The sequence below is a fragment of the Xiphophorus hellerii genome, chromosome 3, assembly GCF_003331165.1.
Source record: "Xiphophorus hellerii strain 12219 chromosome 3, Xiphophorus_hellerii-4.1, whole genome shotgun sequence".
NCBI lineage: Eukaryota > Metazoa > Chordata > Actinopteri > Cyprinodontiformes > Poeciliidae > Xiphophorus > Xiphophorus hellerii.
In genome coordinates this window covers 4806833-4822004 of record NC_045674.1, presented here as the reverse complement: position 1 = coordinate 4822004, position 15172 = coordinate 4806833, and positions in this window count along the sequence as shown.

The following is a 15172-nucleotide window of genomic DNA, read 5'->3' as shown; positions in this document are numbered from 1 at the left end:
GGTTGCATGGTTTTTATGGGTGACTGCATGTCACATAAATTGAACTTAGATTTTAGGACACTGTGGGATTTTACTTCCAAAAAATATGTTTGGGTGTGTGTGAGAAAAGTACTTCCAGGCAATCATTTGGCAAATCATGAAGGAGGAGGAAGACTGGGAGCGAAAGACAAAAGCCCCAAGGTACTTTACCTAAACTTACTCAGCTTGATCTAAACAGAAAATATGGAATGAGAAAATAACCTCTGGGTATCTACAACATTGATTATGAGTCAAATTTAGTTTAAATTCAAGTCTTTTAATTTACGTAACACTAACTAACGCAACTGTTATTTCAATATACTTTGCAAGACAGTTAGTTTCTACACAGGAGTATATATTTAAATCAATTCAATCCTTGGATTCTCAATAAATGACTTCTATTCCAGTTGGATCCTAGTTGTTATAAAGCACAGTGAGTTCAGTTATGTTAGGTTTCTGTGAAAGAATAGGCAATCGCACTGAGTCATTCACTTCACTGCAATCCTTTCATGTTGAGTAATAGTGGAAAGGAACATCTACCTTTAACATCCTCGGTGAGACTGGTCATCTGCCACGACTGACTGGGGTGTGTCGACACAGAATTTGAACTGCATTATTTTGGAAAAACTAAATAGTTTTTTTTTACTCAATTTGAGCTTCAACAAGTACTTCAACAATATTATGCACCTGGAGTAACTGAGCAAGAACTGGTTTTCCTGTGTCACCCTGAAACAGGATACTTATAATTTACTGATGTCACACTGGTGGCCGAGTCATCAAGAACAGACTGTGGACAATGTGAGTATTTGTGACTCAGTGTGGGAAACATTTAAACAAGATAACACCAATACTGGTCCTCATAGAGACCTGATTACAATGTTTTACTAAGAAAGAAATTCTTCACTTTATGACCTCTACCCCAAAAATGAGTAAGTAGCAAAGCCTTGTGACCATACCACTTTATAATAGATTTTGGAAAATAATAACAAAAGTATTAAAAAGAAATGTGTTACGGAGTAATACACTACCTCCACAAGCCATGCAAATTTCAATTATTTATGAATCAGGTTAATAAGTTCTCCTTTGTAATTTGTGGACATTCTGTTCTATTAATATATTTTAAAACGTCTGGACCCTACTTTTCATATTTGACAGTCCACAGTTTGGTCAGAACCATGATTTTGAAAGCAATGTTCTAAACAGCTTGTACACAAAGTATTTACAGGGATCCACGTTTCGGGGTACAGCCAATCTGCAGCAAGGTAAATGAATGGCACTCCTGGATTGGTTGCTTTGCAAACATTGAGTGAAGTAACGCAGCGCTTTAGTTTATCAACCTTTCAAACTGCATTTTCTTTCGAAAAATCTGTGAATAGGCCGATTATCTGCAAATAAGATGGAGTTACATCCAAGAAAAAATCTGAGAGTATTAGGAGGGGTCCATTGTACAATACTACTACATGTTTGATGCTACTACAGTTAGCATAAAACACAGGAACAAATAGAGCAATGCCTTTCTCAAGCCAGATCACAGAGTCTCAAGGTACATAACTCCAGCTGTTCACTTATTAGCTTGCTTTCTACTAAAAAAGTAAAATTACATTTGGATGATATGTATAACTACTACATTCCCAGAAAGGTTACCTTTGATCATTATTTCTCAAAATAATCTGTGGAAATTTAATACCAGCGTGACGAGACGTGGTTCTCACAGAAACACGGGGCTCTCCCCTTTGGTTTCCCGATCACAGTTTTTCTTATTTATTTATTTTTTTTTCTTTTTCAGGTAATTTTCCATGATGCCATTCATCACTTGTCATTACGCCACTTAGAAACCGAAACATTTGCATTTGTCTCTGAAAAGGGAAGTGCATCACATATTTTTTTTTAAACGCTTTCTGTCATTAAGTCTCGTACACAACGACCACTAGGTGGAGTTTTGATCACATGAGTGAACTGGAGACAGGCTGTTCCTTCCTCCCTTCTAGAGTGTGTGATACGTGCACATCGTGCTTCAGCCTAGAAAAGCTGTTTGTGCATGAATCACACACACTGCATGCCCTGCACGTATTTCTATTCCTCTGAGTCTTCAAATATTTTTTTCTGTTTTAGTCAGGATTTGGGTCTTTCTATGCAAGATTGATAGGGTGCCCATTTTACTTGAGAAGGTTCCTTATGAATGAATGGAGCAGAATTAAAGATACATTAAAAACGCAAGAGGAAGAGAGCAATGTGCTAGACTAAATAAAAGGCAGGATAAAGCTTGGTTGTAAGTGTGCGACCATGTTGAAATCACAATGAAAATAATGCATTGCAGCACAATCATACTTAGGAGGAAGTATGTCTGCTTAGTCATTAATATAAATGCACTGTTCAAACCATGTGCAAGATGATGTCTGTTCAAAGTTCTGCATGCAAGGCTGTAACGTAATTAGATAAAAGTTGAAAAGTGGGAAAGGTTAGACTTTGATCTTGAATACGTATTCATCAAGTTCAAGTAAAATAGATAGCGATAGAGCAACACCTGACAGGGCAAAAGGATGACATGATTCAATAAAGAAATGTAAAATCTGACAGCGACATCTGTCTCATTTTGTATTATTCAACTTAGTTAGCCAATACCTTTTCATGTTAGAAAATCAACAGTAGTTCATTTTGTAAGTATTTTTTTAAATAAATCCGTAAAGCCCTCTAAAATAATAAAATGTTACTCCTTCATTTTGTTAATTTATAGAACATCCAACACCCAGAAATTTAACAATCGGTAAATGAACAATTATGTGTGATGGATTTAGAAAGAGGTCATAATGACAAAAAATCATTTACCGGTATTTAATTTTTTCTTGTGAATTGTTCAATGTTTTGAATAATATTAAATCACTTAATCTAGTTAGCATTGCCCTCTATGATGCTGTGATCTGCTAAGGAATCACAGTAATCCCAGACCAACAAGCAAGTTCACTCAAATCTAGGATCTAGGATTTGGAGCTCATGAGGAGCTGGTCATTCATGGGTCATAGTTTCCTTTCTAACACTTCAGGGCTGAAAGGGGAGCTGAAGCTGCTGGTGATTCATTTTGCCATGTCTGTGTTGAGTCTGTGTTTTGGTGGCCAAAACCACAAGAATGCTGCTTTATGATTCAACTAACTCAACTCCAAATTGGGTTTCGTAATTGGTAACACTCCTTCGTTTGGTCTGCATGAATAGTCAAAAGGGAATTTGGGTATGTTAATGGGTTGGGCGAATCTTTGCATCAATCTGACTATACATAATATTTATGACGGTTGCCATGACTAATGATCCAAGATTATTCCTAACCCTCCCTGGTTACACCTAAAGCCATATAACCCATTTCACAAAGTATTTTATGGACCTTAATGTCTTATCACGTGTTAACATTTGTGTGGCCTTGATAGTAGATAACCAAAGTAACTAGTTTATAGAGGCGGAATGTCCATATAAGTCCTGCCTGAGCAATAGCCTTTTCCAAATGACTGTAGATGTCAGACAATAAAAGTCCAACATTTCCATTTCCTTTACGACACTAAGCATTCATTCATGGTACAGCCTAATTAGTCCTTACTGTCACTGTATTCACACAGTCATTTCAGTCTGGAGCTTACTATAAAACACAGAACAATATGAAACCCTGACAATAATGATCTTTGTTCAAAGGTCAGAAAGCAACAGGTAGAACAGGTAAAGTGGAGAAAAGAATGACTAAGGTAGGTCTCTGAGGTGCAATCTGAAAAGAACAGATCAGTATGTAAAACATTCAGGACAAACAGAGATGGGATTCCACTCTAAGTATAGCTGAGAAACCTTTTGACTGAGACTCCCATTGTACATTCTAAATATGGGAAACAAAAGATAAAAAAGAATAATTAGAATATTAAAAATAAATTGCTTTGTCTTGGTGTTAAAGTTACTTCTTTTGGTCAAACCTGCTCTTCTGACTGAAATAAAGGAGTATTGTTTGCGTAATCTGATTAAATCTTTACCCTATGCCACCTGAAAGCCGCTGCGACCAACAGGTCACATAGCAAATCTGTTACTCCATTAATATTGCATCCTTACAACATGTGGTTGTTCATTTTGTGCACAGTTGTACATCTTTAATGTGCTGACCATGATGCTGTTCTTTCAGATTTAAACAGCTGTAAACCGACATTTTCATAGTCACACCCAGGTATGTACTTAACCACTCCCACTATTTTTCCTTTCATTTTGTAGGTGCAGTGGCCATGATGAAAAGATGTTCGCTTTTCTCAAGCGTGAAACAACACACTATGTCCTAATTGTACATAATGTGCTATTATTGCACATCAACACCGTAAGAACTTCTTTCAATGTATGAGCTGCAGAATCTCATAACTGTTTGCTATATAACTTTTCTCCCAAAAATAAGATATGCATTGATCACCATTTTTGCTTTTAGCAAATGAAAAGGATTGCATTTGAAATGTTTTACAGTTCTTCATCTCACCTGGTTTAAACTAATGCCTGTTGCAGAAACTGATAAGACAAATCGCCCTTTGAAAAAGGTTTGTTGAAGCAGTTCCATGACTAAAATCCAGAAGGCGGGAGTTTCCAAAAACTTGGGTGGGAATCCTGAATTGTTTGTGTCTCCTATCGTTTATGTAATCATTAATAGTTTTGGGGGGAGATTTGAAACTTCTGCATGATAGTATCACTTTCTAATGACGTATAAGCTTTACCAAACATTTATTGCCAAATTCCTGTAAAGCAGAAGTAACCGTTTCCCTTTTGTATTGAAAACCAGAGCAAACACCCATCTAATGGATGGGAGACCGATTAATAGGATAGATATTAGAAAATTATGTAAGACTGGTTGGAGAAAAAAATGTAAGCCTGTGTATGAGTTTAATCCTTTTTTCAAACATTTTCCACACCAATGGTTCCACTTTTGAACCATTCTTAGGTCTAAGTTTAGTCTTTTCTTTTGTGTGGTCTAACTAGTTTCATGTCCTTCTTTTAGCTTAGTGTCTGCTTTGTGGAAATTTTTAAATCCGGTTTTTCAGCCACAGTGTAATCTTCCCTTGACACATGCATGTCTGTATTTAGGTTCACTACATAATATTTGGAGATTAGGGACCAGAATGAAACAGGATTTATTTATCAGTGTTGTGCCCTTGCAGTGTTTTGACCAAACAAATAAAGATTGCTCCAAGGCTGCAGACGACCGAAGACTCAAGATATTCAGAAATTTGGAAAATATTTTGACATTACTCACTCAGGGGTGTGTGTTGTCTGGAATGGCAATGTGGGAAATTGGAGAAAGAACAAGTTGGGACAACGGCTAGTTCTTTTTCTTTGTTACATTTCCAGAAACCTGTGAATCATTTTGATCCACCCATTTTTTTATTTATGAAACTTAAATTTGATTTCACATGCAGATTTAGTCCCAAATATATTGTCAAATGAAATAGAATTATTTACAATAAAATACCCACACCATAGCATCAGGAAAGAGAAGAAAATCCAAAGACAACAATAAAATGTTTGTACTCTAAGCATATTTTCCCCATTATATATGTTCTTTTGTAGTCAGCAAATTAGATTATTTAAATAGGAACTTTCAAAGTAATGGTAACAAAGTGTTTGACAGAAAGTAACCCAATAAAATACGATGCAAAAAACACAAAACAATCATAAAAAACCAAAGTCTAAACACTGTTAAAGTGTGAGTAAAAAGTCTTGAGTTGCTTCTAGAAAGCACCAGAAGACAACCAGAGCAAATCTGAAGTGCAGGTTTTAAATGATGATAAGCATCTCCAGACCATCACAGTACTGCCATTGTGATTTATTTATTTATTTATTTATTTATTTATTTATTTATTTTCAATGCACTTAGTTTTGGGCCAGATCATGTAACACAAATCACACTTTCCAAAAGGTTCCACTTTTGTTGTATCTGTCCATAGAACATTTGCTCAAAATTCTTGGAGAGTAAGATATTTTTTAATATAAGACATACCTCAGAAATGGCTTTGCAACCTTTACCTAACAGATACCAGTGACTTTGTTTCTCATCTACTGAAGAATTTCTTTTCATAAGAGCATGATGTGTTTTTTGTGGGTTTTTTTTTTTTAGCATTTAGCTTATGTCATGCTGTCATGAAGGCTGCATTTTTTTTCTTTCAATAGGTGGCCAGTGAAATTCTGCCATAAAGAAAGGCTAATTACCGTTATTTCCCGATTTAAAATATATGTTTTCACTTGGAACCAGATTGTTTTGTAATGTTTTTCATTTAATAAATGGTGTATCTTTTTGGATTCATTCAATTTTTCTTTGTCTGATGTTCCAATTTGATTCATAATAATAATAAAAAAGGAAAAACAAAATATATGTTTTAATAGACTTATTCTTTTTAACAGCACTGTAAAAAGATTTCCATAAAAGTTGCAGAAACCTTGTGTTACAGATCAGTTTTATACATATAAGGTGATAGAGAGAGGTTTTATCAGAGTCGTGCATGCTTCCTCCTTTCATTCAAAATGTCATGTCTGTTTATTTGCATTTTTTTTTTACTTGTTGAGTTTCAAATGTCCAAACATGAATGAAAGTGAGCTTCTAATCAACATATGCTCCACTGCTTTTCTGACTGCCATTCCATAACTGACCATTAAAATGTATTTTTTTTACATTTTTCAGAATTTTATCAAATTTAGGAATTCCATTTCTCACAGATCACATAACATAACTCCATTGCATGAAGCCCCCTCTCCAGTGGTTATGATGTTTTATGCCAAACAAAGATGTAACCATCTTTTCACCTTTTACCGAGACGCCTTCTGAGAATGCCTCTATCCACTATAAACTGCCTTCATCAACAGCACATCTGTTTTCCAAACAAAGACTTACTCATGTGTGATATTTGGATATAAGAAGACATTTTGATCCTCCCAGTGTTGTGAGAACGTGAAATGATGCTTATCTGTACAGCCAGTTTTTGTGGATGTGTCCTCTACTCTTGAGAAGATGGTCCGGAGCAAAATGAAAGTCTCAGGTTAAGGTTTTTCTCAATCTGCAGTTTCCAGGTTAAGTTGATTTGTAAGCTGGTTGCTGGCGTTTAATTTGACTGCAGGTCACATTAGCAAAATTTTTGCGTTTTGGAGCTTTGTATGAAAAGGACATGCAATCAAAAGACTACAGCAGCATGTCAGAATGAATTGATCCAATTTCTATATTTCATCTCTTATTTCAAAATGGACAATTTACAACAATGATACACTAAATCCTGGGTTTCTTCTTTAAATGGGTTGTTTTAAAAACATGGTGATTCATGATAGTGAGCCAGCTTCTGGGGTTAGAAAGAAAGACTAAAAGCCAGCATCATCAGACTTTATTGATACTCTTCTCCTTATATGCTAAAGGGCTAGTGCTAACAATACTCAGCTTTCATTCCTTGATAAAAGTTGATATAAGCAGGCAATAGTTTATGGTGTTATATCTTGATTTTGAATGTATTGGATGTGGATATATTAACCTCTGTAGATAAGTACCAATCCCCCTGTAACTCTCAAAGCGAACATGTATAAAAACAAATCAGTGGATGCATGAAATTTAAAAATATTATTTTTTTATTGACCTAGCTTCTGTTCTTTTTTTTCAATAAAATTTCTGTTAGCTTAAAGTTGGGCTTGGGTTTCTATAAACCATTCATTGTTAACTTTTAGTTCATCACAACATTTATGTTTAAGTTCATTATGTAAATGTGCCAAATTTAGTCACACAGACTAATTTGCATCTATAGCTCCTGGCAGAATGATGGTAGGCTACAAAGGCAAAAATGTAATGTTTAAAAACATTAAAAATAATACACTAGGTAGGACGGATACCAGGGGCGGACTGGGATGAAACAAAAAACAAAACAGCCCTGTTCATGATGTGCATGAACAGACCTGTCTTAGTATTGTCATGTTCTCATGACGATAATCCACAAAGTAGTTGTCAAAAATGTTAGTGACTTGTTTGTTGCCTGTTGTAACAGCATAAATATGCCTGGATACATATTGACTATATTGTAGAACAATATATTGTAGGACAATATGTGTTCTACAATGTAGAATACATATTGGCTATATGTATTGGTTAATACAGCTGTACTAAGCTGTATTAGCATAATACAGTTTGCTGTGTTAATTTCTTTCAGTTTGTTGTGTTCCTCTAGATAATTTTTTCTATATTTTTTTACATTCATTCATTTCTGCACAGGTCTGAAGAGTTTGGAGAGATTCTCAGAACTGCTCAGCATAATTTCTTCTCCTCTTTTTCCCCCCAGTTAATATGTATGTTTTTGCTGTGTTTTATTGGTTTGACGCCCAGTAATTATCATAGTATTGTCTCCTACAGGTGTCGACTGTTATTGTTGCTCAATCCGATGTTTCCGTTGATGAACAACAACATATATCGTAACATTGACTACATCACTACATGACTACATGACTACATCGTAAATTAATTGGGAAGATCTTCAGAGAGTACAGATGACTAGTTCTCAGAACAATAATGATGTGATAGTATCATTCTGTCACCAGTGATAGAATGAATGCAGATTCCCTCCTAAAAAGTAGATGTTCTCTGATAAGTCGACATGTTGATGCGGAAGTCTGTTATCTTCTGGGCGATGCCAGACTTAAAGGAATTCAAAAAATGTCTCCCTCAGAATGTCTGTGTTCTAAAACATCCCCGTGTTTTTCATCTGTTATCTGATGATTACTGCCCCGAAAATCCTCACTGAATCCGTTCCACACCCTGTCATTTGTTTAAAGTTAGAAAAGAAAATGAAAGAGGGGTTTTTCTTTTTTTTAGAGAAGCAAACTTACTCTAGTTTTTACCACATTCAAAAGGTTTTTTTTTTGTCTCCATCTCCTCTTCTGCAGCAGTGTTCTTTTTGGAGCACCTATTAAATCTGAAATTAACTTATAATTTATATAACAGCAAAAATCATATCCTGCAGACTAAAAAGCTGTGCATTCTGAGTTAAAGGACTCTGGGACATAATTAAACCTCTCCCATTGCTCCACATGATATTTCTTAACACCCTAAATTAGCTTTTTGTTCAGAAAATGGATGTGAAAGTTTACATCTCTAATGTGAGCAGTTCTGTTTGCATTAATAACAGCTTCAGAGCAATGAGTAGTACTAGGCCTGCTAATGTTGGAGCAGCAAAACAACTGCTGCATCAGTTTTAGTCACAGTAATATAAGATGGTCTCTCCAACCTGAAATAGAAATAAACAGACTGTTGATCCTTTGATATATTGCTATGGTTCTGGTATGGCTAGACTATGCTTAGAGGCTCCAGTGATGATAATATTATCATCACGATGCAACAGTACAAAATCTCTGTTTGCATGAATGGCAGCTGATACAGACCTCCAAAAGCTCTGTTACCATTTTTAACTCCTTATGAATCCTTAGCAGACCATCAGTGAGAGATAAATGTCAACAAGTACAATTTAGTTACAGCAACAACAGATTTAATTGGGACTCGATTAAATCTGCTATTTCCAGTGAAAACCAAGTCCCAATACCTGTTGCTTTGTCCTGTCTGAGATTTTATGTTCTCTGCACCCACAGCCAGTAAGCTGTACATTCATGTCTTTTTCCAACACATTTTTGAAAATTCATTTTGCTAATTTACTAAATTTGGGATTTTGCTTGCAATCTAAGTATTTTATTTTATTTTTTTGCTCTTTATAATGATGTTCACAATTAAAGTCAGACTATATTTGCAACTGCAACTTCCTGTTTGTCTTGGTCATGTGATTTGCTCCTTGCGCTTTCCTCACATAACCCCAACTGTCCATGAAGGGAACAGAAAGCAAAACATTCCTTTAAACTAGTATTTTGGACTGAAACTGGAATAAACAAATGTACCATATCAACTCAGATCAGTATTAAGGACAAACATTGATGAGGACAACTTTGCTAAATTCATTCCCCTTTTCAATGTTTTTGTTCAATATAATGTACAATGAGTTATTTATCTAAACTTTTATGCATTTAGATTTTGTGTAGGGTGGATGTAACTTATTTTACGATTATGTGTCGTTATTGGAGTTTCTTGAATTGTATACATTTTCCATGCAAGTATTGCAGAGGAAGTATGTTTATTCTAAAACATAGAATACATTTCAGGAAATAAAATAAAATAAGGAATGACTTCAGCTTGTGCCAAATGCATGATGTGGCAGTGGGGCCTAATAAAGTTGAATGAGTGAAAAGCTGAATGGAGCCAGATGGCTGAGGCATCCGTGCCGTTCATGGCCACATGGCGGATTGCATTTCCTTTGTCTCCGAGCCCCACATGCTTGGTGAAAAGAGGGGATCCGATTTCCCCTGTCTTTGATGTCTCCTCCTCCCACGCTTCCCCCGCCTTCTTTCTTTTCAGGCACCCTCTCGCCCTCCCACCCAGACAAACACAAACACATGGGCCTTCTGCTGACGGGAAACCCAATCGCTTGGTGGAAACTGGCCATGAGCTTGAATAAGCTCCCTGAATGAGTGCATGTGGAAAACATTTAAGACAGAACTGAGTCCAAAACTGAAGACGCCATAGACTCTGTCTGATATAAAGTTAGAATATATGGCAGTGTCATCACTTATCTGAATACTTACTGGGTTTGATTGTCAGTCTTATAAGTTAATGAGATAGAATTGTTATTAGGGTCCTTGGATCACTTTCATGCTGTACATTGTGTTGAGCCAGAAACATCCTTCCATTTGAACACATTAAGTAAACATTCAACAAAAGAACAACACACTGTGCTTGATTGCTTCAAATGAAGAGTCAACATGAGCGAAGCCAATGAGATTTTGACATATCCACAGGTAGCAGCTAATCCTTCGGGATAACAGGAAAGCAAACAGAGGTACAGAAAAAGAGTTTTGTGCAACCTGATGTAATCCACATATTACTAGCAAACAATTTACTAAGATAACAACAGATTATGATGTCACTGTTGAACAAGAGCTCCAAAGGTTAGAAACTAAAAGTCGTTAGAGTTCATTGGGCTTCAGGCTGCAGTTTTGCAAACCATAATATTTACATTCAGCATGTGACCTTAATTTCCATACAGCCCATCTACTGGAGGTGGTAGTGATGAAAGGGGGGTGATCCATCTTAACAAACACTGGCCACTGCCATCTAATTTATACCACCAAACACCACGTGGTATGTAAACCATCCCTTTGATTGCATTGTTTTGGGAGGCTTCAGCTTTAAAGGGTGGGGTAAACTCACGCCCTGATGGAGTCCGCCAACCAGACTGCTCAGGTCAAGAGGGGCCCCTTCCCGCACACAGCCATTTTACCACCTTCCTGCAGCCGGGCTGATGTCAGGTCCAAGGAATGTCGAAAACAGAGCACACTGGGGGGCCTTGTTCTTCCACTCTGAATAGTCCTAGGCTGGAATCCAAAACACATGCCACACACGCAGCTCTGCGAGGAGGAAAGGGGCCGGGTGGGGGCAGGGGGGAGCAAGTCCAGAGTGTGTTTTTCTCTGGAGTCAGTGTGTTGAGAGGAAAACACACTAACTAGGAAAATCTAAGGGTGTTCAGACAGATGAAAATAAGATGGGTCTGAAACCTTGTCCTACTTTTCAAAGACTGGAATCTAAAACTATGTTGTTGTGCTTTTTTTTTAAGGTTTCTCATGCAGATAAAGTCTTTTAATCAAAATAGATTGAAAATGTTTTCAAACATTGTTTCTCCCAAACAGATAGTATCAGATGAAGACTCTCAAATCACATCTATGACTGCAAACAATGTCAAAATAAGAAAAAAAAGGAATTCCAGTTTTGGTCCACTAACTTGCAAGCAACATAATAATTTAGTAAATTGATACTTGCTGTCACAAATAATTAGTTGAAAATTAATAATAATTCATAAGTGTTAACTGTCTACAATGTGTTAATGAATGGGCAACAGAGACTGACTTAACAGAAAGACAGAAATCAGTGCAATTAACAATTGCGTGAATTTTCTATGTGTGAATAAACTCACAGGTGTCAAACTCAGTGTCCTGTTATTATATTGGGTTGGCAAGATAACTGCAAATATCTATCAGGACTGCTGATAGACAGCGCATGCTACCACTATAAATACCCAAATATCTAAATAAAGTGATGTGGCCAAGAGGAGCAGTACAGGTGGAAATGTCTGTTGTATAATTATCCCTCTGATGCATGACTTATTGACTATACAGTCTTCCATGAATGGGTCTTTTTGGACCCGTGTTTAAATCAATGTGTTTTTATGCTACTTTTGTCATTTTGATTCAAAATAATGTTTGGTATGATACTTTCTGCTGTGTTTTATTTCACACAAGTATTAATTCATGTTTGAAATAGTTTAATTTTTCACATTTTTAAGCATTTTCAGAAGAAATTGTGAACATTTGTGACAATTTGTAGAACATTTTTAAAACGAAATGACAACAACAGCAATTTTACAACAGCAATGTTGGAACAACGTCAGTGTCCATTATGTGTGTGTGGGCGTGGGTGTGTGTGTGTGTGGGCAGGGGGAGGTGCAGAGGAGGGGATAGAAAGAGCACGTTTCTTGAAACTAGCTAGCTGACCAAGCTAGCTAGCATTGCCATCTGTATTCTATTGTGCTGTGTGTATCATGCATGTGGGGGTGTGCATGTATGTGCATTTATTTATGCATCCATCCATCCATCTATCAATCCATTCATCCATCCATCCATCCATCCATCCATTCATCCATCCATCCATTCATCTTCTTCTGTTTATCTGAGGTCAGGTTGCGGGGTAGCAGCCTGAGAAGGGAGGCCCACAGTTTGCTCTCCCCAGCCACTTGTTCCAGCTCCTCTGGGGGAATCCCAAGGCGTTCCTAGGCTAGCTGAGAAACATAGTCCCTCCAGCTTGTTCTGGGTCTTCATCTGGGCCCCCTCCTGGTGGGACGGGCCCGGAACATCTCACCAGAGAGGCGACCAGGAGGCATCCTAATCAGATGTCCGACCCACCTCCACTAGCTCCTTTCGACATGAAGGAGCAGCAGCTCTACTCTGATTCCCTTCCAGATGACTGAGCTTCTCTCTTTAAGGGACAGCCCAGACACCACCCTAAAAAACTAACACTGATTTTGTCCGCTTGTATCCGTGACCTCGTTCTTTTGGACATTACCCAAAGCTCATGATCATAGATGAGGGTAGGAACTTAGACCGGTAAATCAAGAGCTTCACTTTTTGCCTCAGCTCTCTCTTCACCTCGACAGACTGGTACAGCATCCGCTTCACTGCGACAATCTGTCTGTCGATCTCCCACTCCAATTGGGGCAGGACATCCTCCCTGACCCGAAGAAGGCACTCTATTCTTTTTCAGTTCATTTATTTATTTTATATTTATATAGCTATGAATTTTTATTTTATTTATTGAGATAATAAAAGAAAGAACCTTGAACACATTGATCAACAAGTTTTTCATGTCATTCAACCCATTTTCTCTTTTGGTTTTCTCATCCAGGGTGTCAGACACACACAGAGACACGCCGACACACACACATAAAAATGATACACATGAACAATAAAGTACAGGCAGTAATGTTAGCTAGCTTGGTTAGATAACTAGTGTTAACTAACTTCAAAGAAGGCTAATAGGTTGATTTATGACAATAACGCTGTCACAGCACTGATGATCGACACACACACATGCACATTTGTGAGGTAAAAATAAAGATAATAATTATATATAAAGATTCTTGGTGTAAAATATTATTATGCAGGGGTGAGACTTAAGACTCAGTGTGTATGGTTCACAAAAAAATGTTTTCCTGACAGTCACAGCTGGTAAGAAACAAAGATTCCCATTAAATTCCATAAGAAATGAATGCGGGTCATTTTGGACCCACTTATGGAAGAATGGGGTAGTAATATAAAACATGGTATTTCTTAAAATGTTTAAAAGGCACATGAAAAATTTGAACTGCATGATATCAATAACATGCTTGTTGAGGAATATCTGGAATATGAAGTGATGAAAACTTTTCATTACAAAGATCTTGCAAAATGATGACCTCACCGGGTCCAAAAGGAGCCACTTACGCATCAGAGGGTTAGTCATGCCAATTCATTAGTCATGCACTCCTGAAATCTGGCTTTTAATGAGGACTTAATGCAACACTGTCTGATCTCATTATCTTATTTTATCCTTTTCCTGGAAGGAAATAAGATAAGAAAGAAAAACATTTTGACACTTTGTACATGTTTCTGTGATGAGCCCAGTTTAAACATCGCGTCAGACTGAAAGAGAAAGAGATCAGAATGGTAAAAGAATTAGACCGCTACACGAACATCAAAGATAGATCCCATTTCAAACCTCTAGGCAGAACTCGGTAATAACAGACTTGAAACTAAATAAAATGTTCTTGATTTCAAATTCATATAATACACTCATGAGAACAGGAACACCCTGGAGGCTGAAGTGAACCAAAGGTCTCACCCTCTGTTTGGAGTCATGCATTGCATTTAGTCTCCTGCAATCATAAATAAAAGTAAAGATCAAGATGTCATCCAGATAAATGTAATCAAAACACCACTGCAGTGATTTTCTAAGCCCCATACAGTGGCTGAAACACAGTTACATCACATCTGGAAACAGAAGTTCTGTTTTGGTAACTTTGTGTCAGAGAAAACTTGATGACATTCAGCAAATGCAATGGTTAAAACCAGAGGAAGAAAGGTTGCTAGGTGGTGACAAAATAAACACATTGTGATTCCAAACCTAGACTGAACATGCTGTCCCATTTTTCAGCTGTGCTGTTTCTTTGTATCATTATCCATTATCAAGCAGATTAAAATAAATCTTTTTAACGTTAGACACAAAACTGAGATAGATTACAGGCTGGTGATACATGAAAGCCCAGCCTCATTGACGCATGTATCTGAATGACTCCTACTTTATTTTTAGTTTTCATCAAAGATTATTTTTGAAACTTTTAATCTACTCAGAAAATATTTTCAACCCAAGTCCTAATAAATGATTCACTTCTGTTCTAATCAGTCATTCCATTCTAAAGTAAAACTTTTTATTTACACACCTCAGTGATCCAACCTGCAATTCTACTTCCAAGATCTTTAAGGTGTGAAGCAGTTTCAACATGAA